Here is a 19,702-nt window from a genome sequence, read left to right as displayed (position 1 = left end):
CAGGAGGGCTGTGCTGAGGATCTCTGATTTTCTCTCCCAACAATGTAGCTGCTCATGCTTTGCGTGAAGCGGGGGTTGGGGTGGCAAGGTTGTTTGAGGATGATTTCACGGCTGAACCTGACCTCATCCACCCCCAAACTCTGGACTTGCCTCGTCAGTCTTCCTCCTGTTGCTGTAACTCAAAGAGCAGTTCGAGAGAAGAAAGGTTGAGTCAAAGAGGAAAAAACTAACTTTTTAATGTGGTATGAACTGAAAAGCGTAGTATTCTTTGGGGGAGGGTTGCAGAGATGGAAATCCCTCCTTCAGAAGTGTACAGACCTGAGATGGTAGATCTATTGAGAAATAATAGCTTCGCATTTTAATATGTTTGTTTAATAAAATTTCTGTGGTTTGATAGAAATCATGTTTTACTTACTGTCATATATAAGACAATGATTCCACCTCCCCCCCACACACACATATTGGATGTTAGGTGGTACAGAACAAAGTCCCCAGAGACAAGAAGAAAAATGTATACCCTACATTTGCCTCAACTATGGTCTGGTGAGATAGTTGATGTATTCATGCAGGAAAAAAAAAATTAGACGGAGTATGTTAGTTTCCTTGTGTCGAAGAGATGGAGCTAGGTAACTGTGAAGTTGCCGCAGTTAGCAGAACTCATTGGAAGAGAAAAGCGAACGAACTGAAGGTGAGAGCTCTAGGCATCCCAAAAGGTGGTCCAGCTGAGCACTGGTCTGCCCACACCTACCAAAATCAGGCAAAAGTCAACCAATAGGAGTAATATCATTTGTTTGCTCACCATCTAGGGTAGAAGCCCTTTGTAATTCACAGGATATTGCTTTCATTTCTCAGAAGGATCTTGCCACAGTAGAAACTATTTTACCCTACTCTAAAGGCCTTCTGGTGATGCCCCCCCCAAAAAAAAAAAGTTTACACATAAGCCTTAATCACTGAAGAAAATAATAAGGCTCTTCTTAAAAAATACAACTTTTTAAAAGTTTAATAAATACCATTTATCCAACAATCCCACACTTAAAGAAATGAGAGCAGAGATATAAATAGACTCATGCACACCCACGTTCATCTACAGTACCAAAAGTTAGAAACAATCTAAGTGTTCAACGATGAACCAATGGGCAAACAAATGATGTCACATACACACAATGGAATACTTTTTCAGTGTTAAGTAATAATGACAAGTCTATGAAATATCTTGTAGTGTATATGAACCAAAAGGATATTTGCTGAATAATGTAAACCAATCACAAAAGGACACAGATTGTATGAGATTATTACTACAAAAATTCAAGAAAAGGTTTCTATGTAACTATTGTTTGATGGTTACCAAGGATCTCTAAGTCTGACTTGACCTCGTGACAGTGGTTTTCTAGAGAAGGGTGAAAGGAGGAGGGAAGATCACGAACTAGATGGTATCATCAAGTCAGTTCTGACCCATTGCTACCCTCTACAACAACGGAACGAAAACTGTCCAGTCCTGCATCATCCTCACAATGCTTCATATGCTGAGCCCATGGTTGCAGCCTCTGTGTCAATCCATCTCCTTGAGTGCCTTCCTCTTTTTTTTTAATGCCCCTCTACTTTGCCAAACATACTGTCCTTCACCAGTGACTGATCTCTCCTAATAACATGTCTAAAGTATGTAAGACAAAGTCTTGCCATCCTTACCTCTACCGAGCACTCTGGTGCTGTTGGTCCTTTTGGTAAGGATCATGGTATTTTCAATACTCTTTTCCAACACCACAATTGTAATGCATTGATTCTTCTTCAGTTTTCCTTATTCTATGTCCCATTTTACATGCATACAAGGCCATTGGAAACACCGGAGCTTGAATCCGGAACATCTTAGTCTTCAAAGTAACCTCCCTACTTTCAACACTCTTGTGCAGCAGATTTGCCCAATGAAAACCATCATTTGATCTCCTGACTGCTGCTTCCATGAGCATGGATTTCTTCTTTTATCACAATGTTGCCTATTGATCCAGTTGTGAAGATTTGGATCTGCATATTAAGCCGCAATCCTGGATGTTCACCAATAAGAGCTTCAAGTCCTCACCTTCAGCAGGTAAGGTGGTGTCATCTGCATATCACATGTTAATAAGCCTTCCTCCAATTCTGATGCTGAATTCTTTTTCATATAAGCCAGCTTCTCTAATGATTTGCTCAGCAAACAGATGGATTCAATGTAGTGCGAGGATACACACCTGTATACCTTTCTTGATTTTAAACTAGATAATATTCCGTTGTTTGGTTTGCACAACTGGCTCTAGACTCAGGTGCAAGTTCCTCATGAACACTTAATAGTAGGATGGATTAATTGGGGTCAAAGTAAAGGCAATGTACATCACTGGGGTGTAAAGGACAATATCACCAAGACTGAAAAAGACACTGAGAGATGTATAAGAATAACAGACAACATTGATAAATACTGTACACCAAGTCCTGCAATATCAGTGTGGCAATTGCATAACCTTTCCTTGGCTTTATGGAAGGGGTGGATTCTAGCCTGTCAATCAGGTCATAGCCAATGAAGATTGGCTTTCTCCTCAGGATTCTGGGAATTCCCATCTTCCTCCCTGCAAGACACATTCCTGTTGACAAGCCACATGGAGGTACACTGATGAAGCCAGAGCTCTGGAGCCAGAGGAGCCACGTGGAGACACTCCCAACCCCCATCCAGCACTGAGATGCATCCACTGCCACTGGATCCACAAGACTTTCCACCCACAGGCCTGTGATCATCTTGCATTCAGCATCATTTCATGTTTTATGTGAGTCTGAAGAGGAATTTATAGAGTGGTATTGGGCATAGAGGCTAATATTGGATTTATGGACTTGATCTAGACTGGGAAGGTATGTTTTATTAATATACAATTACTGTTTATATAAAGCTGCAGACTCTGGATTGGGTTGTTGGCAATGCCAGCTCTATGATAAGAGGAGAGAAGACTCTCCTTTGTAGCACACACAGAAGCTTGTAGGTCTGCTATTCGGCACTTGAGTTCTGCTTCTGAGGTTCTGAGATTTTTTTTTCTTTCCTTGATCACATTTTCTATTGAAAGGAGGACCAGCCAAACAGCTTCCCTTTACTTCTGATCCCCACGAAACTGCTGAAAAAGATCAAACACACGATCACCCAGTCTCATCATGCGAGTAGCTGTATTACAGTATCAGATGAACAGCAGGTCTAGAACAGTGTCTGATATTAGAGTAAGGCATTTTTAAAAAAGAAATGGAACCTCATAAAACATGAAATGGGATCCTATGGGTTAATCATCTAGAAGAAGAGGATATTGAGCTAGAGTCCATTGAGCCACTCCAGTCAATATATCCACCCTTACCACCTGAGGGGATTAATCCACTCTCAGTAAAACAACTCACACTCGGCAGATTAACCAAACTACTCAAACTGAAATGCCAGGGGGCTACATCTGTAGCATTGCCTGGGGGGGCGGGGGATGGGGAGATGCCTTACAAGATATTGATGAAAGCCCCCAGGCAACACCCCCACTCCCCATTATTTCCTCTAGACCTGTACCTAGAATTATTAAGTCTCAGAAAGTTTGTAAAGGTGAGGTTCGGATGCTGACTCAGGAAGAAGTGCACTATACTCATACGCCTCTGCTTGAGTTTTCTAACCCATATAAGTAGAAGCCTGGAGGATATCCATGGAAATGGTTACTAAAGGTGTGGGATACCGGTGCAACCAGTAATAACACAGAATATTTTATGAGTGGCTACATATGCAGATATGCAATCTGAACAGGTATGGGTAGGCAAACAGAACTATACCCATGAACATATGGAGCTTTGACAAGAATTCCTTTACATGTGTCTTTGTATATGTCCTAGAAATATACCCAGCTGTATAGTAGAGCAAAGAAGTGACACAGTAATGAAAACTTCTTTTCGTTAGGTGTCCCCAAGTTGCTTCCAATGCATAGAACCCTTATTCACAACAGAACAAACTATTGCCTGTCCCTTACCAAGCTCACAGTGGTGCCTGTGCTTGAGCTGTTGTTGCAGCCGCTGTGTTAATCCATCTCCTTGAGGGCCTTGCTCTTTTTCACTGCCTCTCCACTTTACCAAAGACTCCAGGGACTCGTCTCTCCTGACAACCTGTCCAAAGTATATGAGACGGAGTTTCACCATGCTGGCCTTGAAGGAGCGCAGTGGCTGTACTTCTTCCCTGGCATACGTGCTTGTCCTTTAGAACGTCCATGACACTTTCACGATTCTTCACCAGCACCACAGTTCAAGTGTATCAATTGTTCTTAAGGCTTTCTGATGGAAGGTCCAACTCTCACATGCAATTGAAGCCATTGAAATGCCATGAAAACTTAGTCAAACATCTTGAAGGAATGAATCCGTGAGCTGGAGCATTTAACAACATTTTTTCAGGGAACAGCTAAATCAGTTAACATAAATGTAGTTAGAAAGAAATATATTCAATATCTAAATAACTGGAAAAAATCTTCATAACTAGGGCCTAAGAGCTAGTAAGTAGTCATCCGAGATTTCTCCCAGTTTGGAGGAAAGAAGTGATGAAAATCAAATGCTCAAAGAAACAATTACCATATATACTCGTGTATAAGCCGAGTTTTACAGCACAAAAAAAGTGTGCTGAAAAACTGGGGTTTGGCTTATACACGGGTCAGTGGTAGCCCAGTGAGGTGTAACATCTCGCTGGGGCCCCCAGAGGTAACAAGACGAACACCCGTTATCTTGTGGGTGATTGGCATTTCTGTGCTGTTCATTCAAAGCCCCGCTGACACTGCAGGGCTTTGAATGTTTGTTTACTCACATCTAACCAATCAGAGCCGTCCTATGAGACGTGGATGACTCCAATTAGCAGAAGCACCCGTAGTGATTCACTTATGCCGGCAGCTGAACTGGTAAAGATGTGTCTGTGGCTACTCTCCTTCTCTCCCCTCTGGTCTCTGTGTTAATTCACATCCTGTATCCCCCGCCCACACAGACTTCCCCTTCCTCCTGGCTAACACGTCATGGGGAGAGGGGCATTACCATGAAATTTCTTTTTCAAAGTCTTGTTTTATTATCCTATTATAAATGGATACTCTTGAACCAAAACAAAAACGCCGGTCATATGAGGCTGGTTACAAAATGAAGGTTGTGGAGATAATAACATGCACAAAAACAGGACAGAGGAAAACAAAGCAACAGTTATTATCTCCACAGGTCTGTCTAAATAAGATAGGCTGGATGAACTGTCTGGAGGAAAAATAATGGGACCGACAGTTCCAGGGGGACATGGGATAGGGGGAGGTGGGGAATAAGGAAGTGGTGTTAACAAACCCAGGGACAAGGGAACAACATGGGATCCAAACTGGTGGTGAGGTGGTAGTGGCAGGGCTAGTAGGGAGTGATCAAGGGCTAGGTAATGTAATGAAGAGGTATAGCTGTAACACAGGTGGGGATGGAGCATGATAGTGGGGCAGGAGGAAAGTCAGGGGAAATGGAGGAAAGAGTTAGGAGGCAAAGGGCACTTATAGAGGTCTGGACAAAGACATGTACATGCAAACATATATATGAGGATGGGGAAATGATCTATGTACCTATGTTTACAGGATTAGTATTGAGGTGGTGGAAGGACCTTGGGCCTCTACTCAAGCACTCCCTCAATGCATGAATACTTTCTTCTATTAAATTGGCATTCTATGATGCTCACCCTCCCGACACAACCACTGAAGACAAAGTGGGTGAACAAGCAAATTTGGTGAAGAAAGCTGATGGTGCCTGGCTATCAAAAGAGATAGCATCTAGGGTCTTAAAGGCTTGAAGATAAACAAGCAGCCATCTAGCTCAGAAACAACAAAGCACACATGGAAGAATACACCAGCCTGGGTGATCACGTGGTTCTGAAGGGATCACTTATCAGGCATCAAAGAACAAAAAATCATATCATTGGGTGCACACCACCATGATACGATCGCTGAGGAAAAACAGGTGCATAAGCAAATGTAGTGAAGAAAGCTGATGGTGCCTGGCTATCATAAGAGACAGTGTCTGGGGTCTTAAAGGTTTGAAGGTGAACAAGTGGCCATCTAGTTCAGAAGCAAAAAAGCCCACATGGAAGAAGCACACCAGCCTGTACGATCACAAGGTGTTGAAGGGATCAGGTATAAGGCATCATCAGGGAAAATAATTCTTACCATAGTGAATGAAAGGGGAAGTGCAGAGTGGAGACCCAAAGCCATTTGTCGACCACTGGAGATCCCCTCACAGAGGGGTCTAGGGGAGGAGATGAGTCAGTCAGTTTGCGATGTAGCACCGATGAAGAATACAACTTTCCTCCAGTTCCTAAATCCTTCCTTCCCCCACACTCCCCACTACCATGATCAGAATTCTACCTTGCAAGACTGGATAGAGTTAGAGGTTGTACACTGGTGCAGATAGGAGCTGGAGGCACAGGGAATCCAGGGTGGATGATACCTTTAGGACCAGGGGGGTTTGGGGCGATACTGGGAGGGTAGAGGGTAGTGGGTTGGAGAGAGAGAACCGATTACAAGGATCTACATGTGACTTCCTCCCTGGGGGACGGACAACAGAAAAGTGGGTGAAGGGAGATGCTGGATTGGGCAAGATATGACAAAATAATAAATTATAAATGATCAAGAGCTCATGAGGGAGGGTGGAGTGGGGAAGGATGGGCAAAAAGAGGACTTGATGCAGAGGGCTTAAATGGAGAGCAAATGCTTTGAAAATGATGAGGGCAAAGAAAGTAGAGTTGTGCTTTATACAATTGATGTATATATATGTATGCATTGTGATAAGAGTTGTATGAGTCCCTAATAAAATGTTTTAAAAAAAGTGTCTAGAAAAAAAATGAAGGTTGTGTCAAGAGCTGAAGAGAGCAATAACAGTATTGTAAGTAGGGAATTCTGTGTTGACGAAAACAAGTGAGGGAGTGGCGGGAAATGAAGGCTGACATGGAACAGATTCCAAAGCTAAAAATTCTTGGAGTCCACATACATTCTCTACAAATGGCTAAGGATGACAAATATAAAGCACCAGGAATTGAAAAATTTGCTGCATCAGCAGGATGGTGTACCCACTTCGTGAATAGGTTTCGCCTACTGTGTTTGAGACAAAGATTTCCCAGCAATTGCCACAAGACCTTGAAGAAAAAATTATGTCATTCCAGTCATTTATTATAAAACTATGAAGGATTTATAATTATGACCTGGCAGTTATTGGGAATATGGATGAAACTGCCATGACTTTTGATCTTCCATGCAACAGAACTGTGGGAAGTTTAGGAGAAAAAACCACAGGAAATGAAAAAAAACACTTTACAGTTGTTCTATCATGTTTGGCTAGTGGAAATAAGCTGCATCCTGTCATTATTTTTAAAAGAAAGACCTTGCCTAAAAAGATCAATTTCCTACCAAGAATTACTGAGCGTGCACATGTTAAAGGCTGGATGGATGAAGACAGAACAAAAATATGGCTGAAAGAAATTTGGAACCGATGACCAGGAGCAGCCTTAAAGAAAAAGCCATCGTTACTAGTTTGAGATATGTTCAGAGCCCACCTATCGGATGACATAAAAAAGAAGGCAAAATCTAGTAAAGTTATTTGAGCCATTATTCCAGGTGGGCTTACATCTGTACTGCAGCCTCTGTATGTCTCTTTGAATAAGCCTTTTAAAGACCGTGTGCGAAGGACACTGTGGCATGAATGGATGTCATCTGGTCAAGCCCGACTAACAAAAGGAGGAAATCTCATGAAGCCTGACATAGAGTTAATAGCAAAGTGGGTTCGAGATGCATGGGAAGAAATTCCAGAATACATGGTTCGACGTGCCTTCTAGAAATGTAGTATTAGTAATGCTATGGATGGCAGTGAAGACTGCGCTTTGTATGAAAATGACAGCAGTGATGGCGATGACGGCAATCTCAGTGAGGACAGCGTCTATAATGACCTCACACCAGCTGAAGCTCTGCATTTGGATACAGATGATGATGAGGAATCCAGTTTTGAAGGATTTTTAACTCTTTATATTTTAGCTTAGTTGCTGATTGAGCTCAGGGAATAGTACTCTTAAGGTATCATATTTGATACCTTTTTGTTCGTGTTGAACCTATTTTCCACTTACTGTGCTGGTTTACTAATGTTAAATGACTTGTTGTCCTTTTATTAATGGATTTTATTTAAAATAAATATTTAAATACATTACCCCACTGATGTCTCAATTTTTAGTAATTTTATTTTCATTTTTTTGATTATTGAAACTCACCAATAGCTTCTGCATTTTCAACCTTATGCTTATACTTGAGTCAATCCGTTTTTCTGGTTTCCCAGGTAATTAGGTACCTCGGGTTATACTCGAGGTCGGCTTATATTCAAGTATATATGGTAGTTCAAACAGCTTGGACCATGCAAATGGTAGCTTCCTACCTGTAGATCAGAAGAGATTTACAGTGATCTCTTATCCTAATGACAATACTCAATGTCCCCCATCAACCAATCTAATTGGGAATACAAAATATCCTGCACAGAATGGGAGAAAATGGTAGAACAAAATTCAAAATCATGACAAAATGAGTCATGATACTGTTCTGATAGAGACTGGCAGAGTCCCCAAGACTGTGATGCTTAGACAACTCTCAAACCTGGACTTTAACTCAACCTGAGAAACACCTTGCAATCAAACAAAAGAGAGGTAAAAGGGAAGTAAGTGTAAGTATTCCTTAGAGAAATTAAATATATGAGGTAGCTCGTTTATTGTGCCAACCAAACATATATGGGGTTAATTGAAGGGCGGAGGGATAAATGGCTAGGTGAGCCTTTCTAGTTCACAGGTCTCTTGCTTTCTGATTGTCGGACCAGGGTGCAGCTGCCTTAGCCAGTTCCCTGCTTCAGCTTGCAAGGCTCACTTCCTACAAGACATCCCCTAGGAGAAGCCTCATGGATCTACCCCAAGGCAGTCCTGGGGGCTGGAGCAGCTGTGTGGAGATCTCTGCTAGCGCTGAGATGCTTACACATTCACTGATTCAGATTTCCTCCTGCAGTCGGCTCCATAGTGCTGTTTTTGGGTTTTTTTTTGAGATGGAGGAGGACTTTGTGGATTGGTGTTGGACATGTGGCTTAATCAATTAATGTTGGACTTGTGGGTTTGGGCAGCACTGGGTTGGGAGGTTTTCTTAATGCACTCTTAAACTTTATATAAAACTCTCTTTTATATATGAGTTTCTGTGGATTTGTGGATTCCTTAAAGTACCCAGACTAACGCAATATATAAGACCAGACAGGCAGCATTTTCTTCTAAACAAAGCTTAATAAGCATGGAGGGGAGGAAAGAACAATGGACAGATCAAAGGAACTCAGGGCAAAATGGGATGCGTGCTGTTAGGTGAAGAAATCAAAGCTAATGTTGGGAAATAGAATGTGTGTAAACTGTTGAAAGAAAAATAACTATTTGATGTACATTCACCTACACCACCACAATTACAGAAAAAGAGTGAGAATAAAAAATGTTCATGTTCTAACTGCAAGGATGAACGAAAAGAAGCACCTAGCAGCTTGGCCAAAGTCCCACTGCAGAAGTTGCAGAATGCGGCTTAAAGTGCCAGGACTTCCAACTGTATTCTCAGTCTCATGGCCCCAGCCACTCCAGTCCCAATCGCCACAAGGAGAGGATGCATGGTATCAGAGGGGCTCTCCAGAGGCTGCTCAGAGAATCTGCTAAGAGAAGCAGCAGGCAAGATCGCCAGTTCTCCAAAGTGACTTGACACCGGCAACCTTGCTTTCTGGAGCTGTCAGGCACCCTGAGTTCTCAAAAATCCAGTCCCCTTTCCTTTCAATTCCGCCTGGCCTAGTTTTCCCTGGGACTCACCGATCTGTTCGATGCAGCCAGGTCTTTGCATATGGGGAACTTAAGGCAAGAGGGCGTAATAGCCTGTCCAATATCAAATAGCCAATAAGTAGTACTGTTAACAAACACAGATAAAAATCTTAAATAACTACCATCAAGTTAATTTTGCCTCATAGTAACCCAGCCACCCTGGGTTTCTGAGAATGAAACTGCTAATGGGTATAGAAAGTATCATCTTATCCCATGAAGAGACTGGTGGCTTCAAACTTCTTACCTTGTAGTTAACAGCCCGATTCATATATCACCCAGGCTCCTCCCTATGACAATGATAGCCTAGAAAACTATATGGGGAAGCTCCACTCTGTCACGTGGGGTATGCACATACATACCTATTTTAAAGTATATGATGTATCAACTTCAAGTACTTATCCTTAGATTGTTTTGTTACTCCAGCATCTCGGTTGTAAATTCTTCTTTTTTATCTCCAACCAAAGGTTGTGTTTTTAATCAGCTGTCAGCCTCTTAATGCTGAAACATAAAACCAAAGAAGAAACCAGATGCTTGCCAATATAGGTTCAATTGATCATATGGTTGCGAATTTTAAACTCAGTGGGACAGAATGCATCTAGGTAAATACTGCGGGCCATCACACACCTGACTTTGGTCTTCTCTAATCTCTTGGTGTTGTACTGGATCTTATGATCTGCTTTCACTCTAATTGATTGAGGAAAGGAACAATTTACAACCCCATCTCCCCATCCCCCCAGCCCCAGATTTCCCCAGGTTCTTCTAATGTCTTAGGAAGAGACATTGTGAAGACAGAAGGCCACCACTCTCAGAATATGCAGAAGAAAGTAAGAGTAGTTGTATATACTTTAAAAAGAAAAGTTCCAATTGTTTCCAAGTGTTGTCCAAGTTTCAGAATAAAATAAAATCATATTTTACTAGTAACAATAATACACTTGGATATTGTACATTTCAGGTCTAATGTAACCATGTTGCATTATAGAACACCATTACATCAGCTGACAAAAATCCTCAGTTTACTAATATTCAGATTACAAGTGTGAACTGTATGATATGTGAGTTATATGCCTTAAATATATAGTCACACTAATTTGTTATTTACATAAAAATCAAAAAAAATTACTCTTGAATGGATTCTGAGTCACAGCAACTATTTGGGTGAGAATATTACAGCAACACAGGTGTTCAAGTCTAAAAATCTTCATGGAAACAGATTGCCGTATCTTTTGCCCACAGAGCCATCAAACCAAAAGGGACTGTGCCACCTGGCTTCCTTATTCACACCAGAGAGCACCACAATTCTGCTGGTCATTCATTTATGTTTTACATCACACGGAATCTTGCCTTGAAAAGTCACTGAGGATCTCACTGTTTTATATTCCAGGGACAAATACTCATTCTTATCTTATCATTCCGCTCTCGTCATTGTTCATTCATCCAGTCATCCACATCTTTTCACTGGCATGTCTCGCATGTCTCAAACGCTGAAATTTCTATCTCTAAGATCGATTTAAAATATTTTCTCAAAACCATTTTCTTCTTTTCATCTTTTTCCCCCAATTTTTTGAATATTACATGTTTTCTAAATGGTGTTCCTGAAAATATTTTGAGTCTATAAAAGCATTCTCCATTTATTAGTAATGGAGTCAAGGCAGCACAAGGTGGGCTACAAAAAACTAGATCACACTGCTCATTGAGCCTTGATGTAAAATTACTTAGTATCACTTTTGCTTGCTTATAACTTTTCTTAAACTAATATGAGTCAAAGGTACCAAAGCATCGTAGATTAGGGATAGGAACCAAAGATGCTGTGTAGCGTTAATAGCCTGGCAGTGCACATTATATACTGTTCATATATTAACTCAGCTCCAGTTTGCAAACTATTCCCGATAATGATCACACATATTCAGTCTATATGTATATAGGCATAACATTATGCATGAAGACTCCATATCATGTTTAAACAAAAGCTCATTTCTTATATTACTTATCTATTCCTATACTCTGAAATATTGTAACTCTTAGTCAGCTTGCAAGTTTTATATTTTGTTATTCCCACGTGATTATAACTTCAAGTGGACAACTTCAAAGGGAATTCATACATCATTAAAAATGACATCTTAAGATCTATTTTGAGGGACAGTATTGTCGTCTATATGCTTATAAGGAAGTTCAGTTTTTTCCTGTGTGATAGGTTGATTCTTTGATGACTGCATGCATGGGCATTGATTGTGGATCCAAGTAAAATGAAACCTTTGGTAACTTTCATAATTTATCTGTGTATACTGATATTCCTTATTGGTCCAGTCCTGTTTGCATTATATTTATGTTGTGAGTAACTTACACTTTCAGGGCAGTGAATTACTTACGGTGGCTCTTCTAGCCAGAGTCCCCCACCAAATAGCCTTTTCCGGATGAGTCTGGGTTGGTGAAGTTGGGGGAAGATATTAACAGGATTCTGCTGTGATGTTTTTCACAATCCTGCTGCATCTGAAACGAACGCTCTTAGAAGCAGGAAGGGAACCATAATACTAGCAAGAGCCAGGAGAAGTGTGCATCTTCTGATCCCTGAGATTTCTGAGCAGTGGGGACCTCCTTGAGCAAAGAAAAAAAGCTCCAACATCAGCGGCGTGACACAGGGGCCACAGCAACAGAACCAGGACACAGAACATAAGGTACAGCAGGGGACTTCCCAACCCACAGAGCATGGAAAGCTAAGTGCTTTGGGGTAGGAGGCTGCCTTAAGGAGTGGGGTGCCTGCGTGCACATAATTGGAGGAGTTGAGTTTGCTGATCCACAAAGCCGGAGTTCAATGTCTTTGGATTGAGGCTTATAGCAGAATGGCATGCATGCTATTTATTCATGGTCCTGAAAGGACTTTGTAACATATTTTAACGGAACAACTCTATCCTGAGAATTTCTACTTGAATTATAACTTGTTAACTTCTGTAATAGACTCTATAGTTGTTAGCATTGTCTGCTGGATTCGTGTGGCCATTGCAATGAGGGGATGAACCCAGCGATGGCAGTAGAGTGGTGTGTGATAGAGCAATAGCTGTTGATCAGTGTCAGCATATGCTTCGTGCTCTCTTCACTTGCAGCAAGCAAGATTATATCATCGCATATCTGGATATCACAGGTTGTTAATGAGTCTTCCTCTAATCATACTCTGCATTCTTATACATATAGTTCCAGTTTTCAATAGACAGATTCTTTTAGCATGCTGAAAATATATAACCAGGACAGACATCTATTTCAGATTTTAAACCTTCCTATGTACCCTTGTACTGATAGAATGACACCTCTATTGACCTCTGTGCAGGTTCTGCATAAGCACAACTAAATCTTCTGAATATCTTATTATATTCAACCTTTCAACTGTACAAAGTCCCCCGTGAACATAGTCTAATTCATGGAGGCACCATGGGTGTCATAGAATTTTTTAATTGTTTTTATTTTCAGTTATCTTTTATCGTGTTTCTGGTAGAATTCACACAGTGGGTTAGCTAAGCATTTGATCATGTTTGCACAAGTTGTTCAGTGACATTAGTCGCGTTTTATACAGGATGTCCGCATTCTCAATAATTGGCTCTTGCCGTTCTGTCTGTAGTACTCTTGTTACACTGCCCCCATCTGTGCTGTATAGAAATTGTTGATCTTTGGGTCTCATTGAGATTTTTTAACATTGAGTCCTTTACCCCTTTTATTTTATGCTATTCTTTTATTTCCCTAGAATTATCAAGAGGTAATTCCAGTCCAAGGAGTAATGCCTCCCAGAGGGTATGGGAAGGTGTGTGTGTGTGTGTGTGTGTGTGTGTGTGTGTGAATTGATAGCAATGATGATTGCATAAGCCTACTTGAGAGGAATGGATCACAGATCTGTAGGTGAATGGATAAATTGTATGTATAACATATGGCAAAATAATAATAATATTATATAATATAATAATAAGGGTTCCTGTGGGGGGATGGAAGGCGATAACAGGGAGCTAATATCAGAGAATTCAAGAAGAAGGAAGTGTTTTTTAAAATGATGGTGGCAGCAACTGTACAACTGTGCTTGATCTAATTTATTTATGGATTGTTATAATAATTGTAAGAGCTCCCAATAAAATCATTTTTTTTAAAGTTTCTCAGGGAAATAGATTCAGAGACACCTCCAAACTCCACTGATACCATAAGTCTGAATTTTGTTTTGTTTTTAATAATCTGAGTATTATTCTAGGTCCACCATTGTGTTCTTGATCTTTAATGTCAGTAGTGAGAACCACTGAGCATCTAGTACTTCTGGTGAGAGGGTAGACCAGGCTGTACTTGTGCAGGCTGTCAGAATGCGGACTTTGGCTTCTCTGGTTCTTTTGTTCCTAACAAGTAGAAACCAAGGATTGTACTTTACAGGACTATTTGCAAGCTTTCCCACACACTACTCAATAGGGATTTCAATGACTGATTTCTCAGAATTCAGATAACCAACCTTTTCATCTGCGATGCTTCTTAGCAAACTCGAACCGCCAAACTTTCTGCTATCAGTCAAGTTCAGTCACCATTTACACTAGAGACCCCATTTGCTTTTACATAGTTTTAGTAAAATAATGACATCAGAGCCTGAGCTCTTCCTAGGCTTTCCTCAGCAAGGAAGTGAACATATTTAATTCAAACGTGAAGACTGTGAAACCAAATAGCGAAAAGTTGGATAAATTCGTGGCTGGCGTTTCTCAGGATTTCTTGAGCTGCAGATGAACTCAGACCTAAAGACTCAGTTCAGGGAGCTGCCTTTACTGGCAGCCAAGGAAATCAAAGTTGTTGGTGGTCAGAAACCTATTATAATCTTTGTTCCTATTCTTCAACTGAAATCTTTCCAGAAAGCCCAAGTGGGGCTGGTACAGGCAGTGGAGAAAATAATCAGAGGATAGCATGTGGTCTGTATTACTCAGAGGAGAATTCTGCCTAAACCAGCTCAGGAAAGCTGCACAAAGCGGAAGGAGAAGCAACCAAGGAGACGCTGGGCACCAGGCCATCCACAAAACTCGGTCTTCTGAGCAAACCCGTGCACACAGAACTTGTGGAATGTTGGACAGCAGTGGCCTTGTCAAGGTTCATTTGGACGAAGCCCAACAGGACAATGTAGAACACAAGGTTGAAACTTCTCCAGGAGTTTAGAAGAAGTTCAAGGGCAGGGTGGTTATTTTTGAACTGACAGTTTCAATGGTCAACCAAATATGACTGCTTAAAATAATATTCACAATAGAAAAAAAGAGTCCAACAAAATAAAAATAAACAGGTGGGTGATATGCTGACACAAAACTTACACTAATTAGAGCAGAGCCAAAAGAACAACCCTACTAATAGCAAGAGGATAGATATAATTAAAATCAGAGCCGAGATACAGGAGAGGGAAAACATGAAAATGATGGAAAATGTAATGCCGCTAAAAGTTGATTCTTTGAAAGAATTAACAGAATTGATAGACCTCTGGCAACCTAACCAAAGAAAGGAAGGAACAAACGACATTTGCAAGGATGAGGGATGAAATGGGGGACATTGCAATGGACCCCAATGAAATCAAAAGGATAATTACACAGTACTATGAAGGTCTATATTCTAACGAATTCAACAATTTGGAAGACATGGACAAATATTTGGAAACACAATCCTTCCATAGACTATCATAGATGGATGCCAACAACCTCAACAGACCCATACCAATGGAAGAAATAGATAATGTAATCAAGGGATTACCAACAAAAATCCCCTGGGCCAAAAGGCTTCACAGGAGAATTCTACCAAGCATTCAGGGAAGAACTGACACCAATCCTACGCAAACTCTTTCAGAACATAGAAAAAGACAAAAAACTCCCAAACTCTTTCTATGAAGGTAGTATAACTTTGATACCTAAAGCGGGCAAAGGTGCCACAAGAATTGAGAGCTATAGACCAATACCCCTAATGAACAATGATGCAAAAATCCTTAACAAAATACTGGCCAATAGAATACAAAAGCATATTTAAAAAATAATTCACCACGACCACGTGGGATTCATGCCAGGGATTCAGGGATGGTTCAACATCAGCATTATTCACCATCAGCATTATTCACCACATTGGCAGGAAAAATTATAAGAACCACATGATATTTTCGATAGATGCGGAAAAAGCATTCGACAACATCCAACATGCATTCCTGTTTAAGACACTTAAGAAGATAGGAAAAGAAGCAAAATTCCTCAATATTATATAAGCCTTATTTTAAAAACCAACATGTAACGTGGTAATTAAATGAGAAAAGACAAAAACAATTCCACGGTAAAAGGGGACCAGACAAGGATGCCCCTTGTGCCCATTTCTATTTAATATCATACTGGAGGTCCTTGCTAACAACATAAGACAAAGGAAAGATATTAAAGGTATTCAGCTGGGGAAGGAAGAGGTGAAATTATCATTATTCACAGACGATATGATTCTATATATTGAAGATCCCTTAAACTCCACAAGCAGAGTGTTCAAATCAATAGAGGAATATGCCAGAGTGGCAGGATACAAAATCAAGAAACAGAAATCTATTGGACTGCTGTATGCATCACACAAAACCACAGAAGAGACAATTAAAAAGATAGTACCCTTTACAATTGCCAAGAACAAAATGAAATACCTAGGGATATACCTGACTAAAAGAAACAAAAGATTTGTATCAGGAAAATTATAAAACACTACTTTAAGAAATCAAGAGTGACCTCAACAAATGGAAGAATATCCCATGCTTGTGGATTGGCAGACTCAATATAGTAAAGATGTCAGTTCCGCCCAAGGCACTATATAAGTTCAATGCTATCCTGATATGAATATCACGATTCTTCTTCAAAAATTTGGAAAACCAGATTACCAACTTCATATGGAGGGAGAAGAAGCCCAGAAAAAGCAGAGAACTCTTCAAGAAGAAGGAAAAAGTCGGAGGGCTTGCTCTACCTGATTTTAGCACGTTCTATATGGCCACAGTAGTCAAAACAGTGTGATACTGGTATACTGACAGATATTCAGGCCAATGGAAAAGAGTTGATGACCCAAAAATAAAAACATCAGCATACAGGCAACTGATGTTTGACAAGGGCCCCCAAAATATTAAATGGGAAGCAGATGCCATCTTCAGTAAATGGTGCTGGAAAAAATGGATATCCACCTGCATAAATATGAAGCAAGACCCTTATCTCACTCCATGCAAAAGAATAAACTCAAGGTGGATCACAGACCTTGAAATAAAACCCCCAAACAACTAGGTCCATTAATGAGAGAATTGGGACAAACTTGAGAACCTTGGCACAGGGAATACATAGGCTATCAGAAATAGGGAAGGATACAAATACAGAGGTGTCACAAATAGACAAGTGGGATATACTGAAGATAAGACACCTGTGTACATTGAAGGACTTCACCAAGAGAGTGATAAGAGAGTCCACCAACTGGGAAAACATCTTTAGCAATGACACAGCAGACTTATTACTAAAATCTACAATACTTTGTGAGCTTACAATAAGAGAAAAATTAATTGCTCACTGAGGAGGTGGGCAAAGGACCCAAACAGAAGTTTCACAGAATCTGAAATCTGAATGGCCAATAAACATTTGAGAAAATCTTCCCGATCATTAGCCATAAGAGAAATGCAACTATGATATACCACCTAACAACTATGAGATACCACTTAACAATGAGATACCATCTATCTCAAAACAACTATGAGATACCACCTAACACCCTCAACGATAGCCCAATGTAAAAAACCAGACAGCAGCAAGTGTTGGAGGGGCTGTGGTGAGATAGGAACTCCCTACCACTGCTGGTGGACCTGTAGGTATGTACAGCCACTATGGAAACAGATTTGGTGATTTCTCAAACAGATGGAAATTTAGTTATCATATGACCCAGCAATTCCCCAACTGGCTATATACCCAGAAGAAGCAAGAAACAAACCACTGCCAGACATCTGTGCTCCAACGTTCTTTGCAGCACAGTTCACAATCACAAGGAGTTGGAAACAACCCAAATTCCTATCAACAGACGAATGGATTAAAAAACCGTGGTACATACATACAATGGAGTACTATACATCACTAAAAAGAAGTGATGAATGCATGAAGCACATCACCGCATGGGAAGAACTGGAGAAAATTATGCTAAGTGAAGTACGCCAAGCACCAAAGGACAAGTATAACATGAGAGGTAAGTTTACACACACACACACACACACACACACACACACACACACACATATATATACACATATATATATGAGAGAACAGAAAGGTAAGTGCAAAAGGGCACAGGGAAAAAGCTACTGCACACAAACACTCCAGGGGTGAGGTCCCGGTAGTATGGCAGGGGCCAGACCAAATCCAGGGATACATATGGTAGCCAACTAAAATGGGGGTGGAGGGAGGAAAGGGGAAAGGAAAAAAATATGTGTGATGGGGGAATAGGGCACTGACCCACCCAAGGGGAGTGTATTGTTTATGTCTCCACAGGGAAAGAGGGACCAGATATAAACCCAGGGCCAGACGAATGCAGTGTGCTGGTAAGGAGTGGGAAGCCAGTGGAGGGGCCTGAGGGTTTGGCTCCCATACCAGCAACGTGGACAACTGCCCCTCACCCCAGAAGAATTTACTTGAGAGGATGGCACTGACGCTGCAGCTAGGGGAGAGGGACCTGTCTGATCAGAGCAAATGGAAGCAAATGAAGGGGGAGGAAGAGAGAGGGGAGCACAGCCTGGCCCATCAGGCCTGGAGGACAATATCCTGGCTCTGAACAGCCAATGGACAGAGTGAACAATATGGCTGATCCCACTATGAGACATACCTTCTCTTGATGGCTCAGGGACTGACGGGGAACAACACTGGACAGGGGAGTAATAAGTCATCCAAAATCAGTGGCAGGGAGGGTGGGAGAAACCTGTTAATGATTCAGCAAGGGCAAGGTAACCAAGAGAAATTACTGAAACCAAAATGAAGGCTGAGCATGATAGTGGGACAAGAGGAAAGTAAAAGGAAATAGCGGAAAGAACTAGGAGACAAAGGGTATTTACAGAGCTATAAAGACTGGAATGTACGTATGTAAATATATTTATATGAGAGTGTAGGGAAACAGATCTATGTGCATATATTTATAGGTTTAGTATTAAGGCAGCAGATGGACATTGGACCTCCACTCAAGCAGCATAATCTAATGGGGTTGAAGAAAGCTGATGGTGCCCGGCTATCAAAAGAGGTAACGTCTGGGGTCTTAATGGCTTGAAGATAAACAAGTGGCCATCTAGCTGAGAAGCATCAAAGTCCACATGGAAGAAGCACACCATCCTGTCTGACCACGAGATGTAGCAGGGACCAGTTATCAGACATCAAAGTACTAAAAATCACATCAGTGGGTGCCCACCTTCCTGAGATGATCCATAAAGACAAATGTGAGCAAAAGCAAATGTGGGGAAGAAAGTTGATGGTGACCGGCTATCAAAAGATATAGCATCTTGGGTCTTGGATGCTCCAAGATAAACAAGTGGCCATCTAGTTGAGAAGCAACAAAGCCCACATGGAAGAAAAACACCAGTCTGTGTGACCACGAGCTGTCGAAGGGATCAGGTATCAAGCATCAAGGAACAAAAAATCATATCATTGTAAATGAGAGTGAGTGCAGAGTGGAGCCTCAAAGCCCATCATTAGGCAACTCGACACCCCCTTACTGAAGGTTTGTGGGGAGAAGATGAGCCAGTCAGGTTGCAGGGTAGCAATGATGAAACATAACTTTGCTCTAACTCTTAAATGCCTCCTCCCCCCCACT

At 41.1% G+C, this 19,702-nt stretch overlaps 1 pseudogene; it reads left to right on the top strand.

Moving 5' to 3' along the window:
- Positions 1–616: 616 nt before the first annotated feature.
- Positions 617–15,106, top strand: LOC142451719 (small ribosomal subunit protein eS7-like; annotated as a pseudogene).
- The last annotated feature ends 4,596 nt before the right edge of the window (positions 15,107–19,702 follow it).

This window comes from Tenrec ecaudatus, chromosome 6 (assembly GCF_050624435.1).
Source record: "Tenrec ecaudatus isolate mTenEca1 chromosome 6, mTenEca1.hap1, whole genome shotgun sequence".
Classification (NCBI taxonomy): Eukaryota; Metazoa; Chordata; class Mammalia; order Afrosoricida; family Tenrecidae; genus Tenrec; species Tenrec ecaudatus.
The sequence above is the reverse complement of the archived record's forward strand: the minus strand, read 5'-3'. Positions and strand labels throughout refer to the sequence as shown.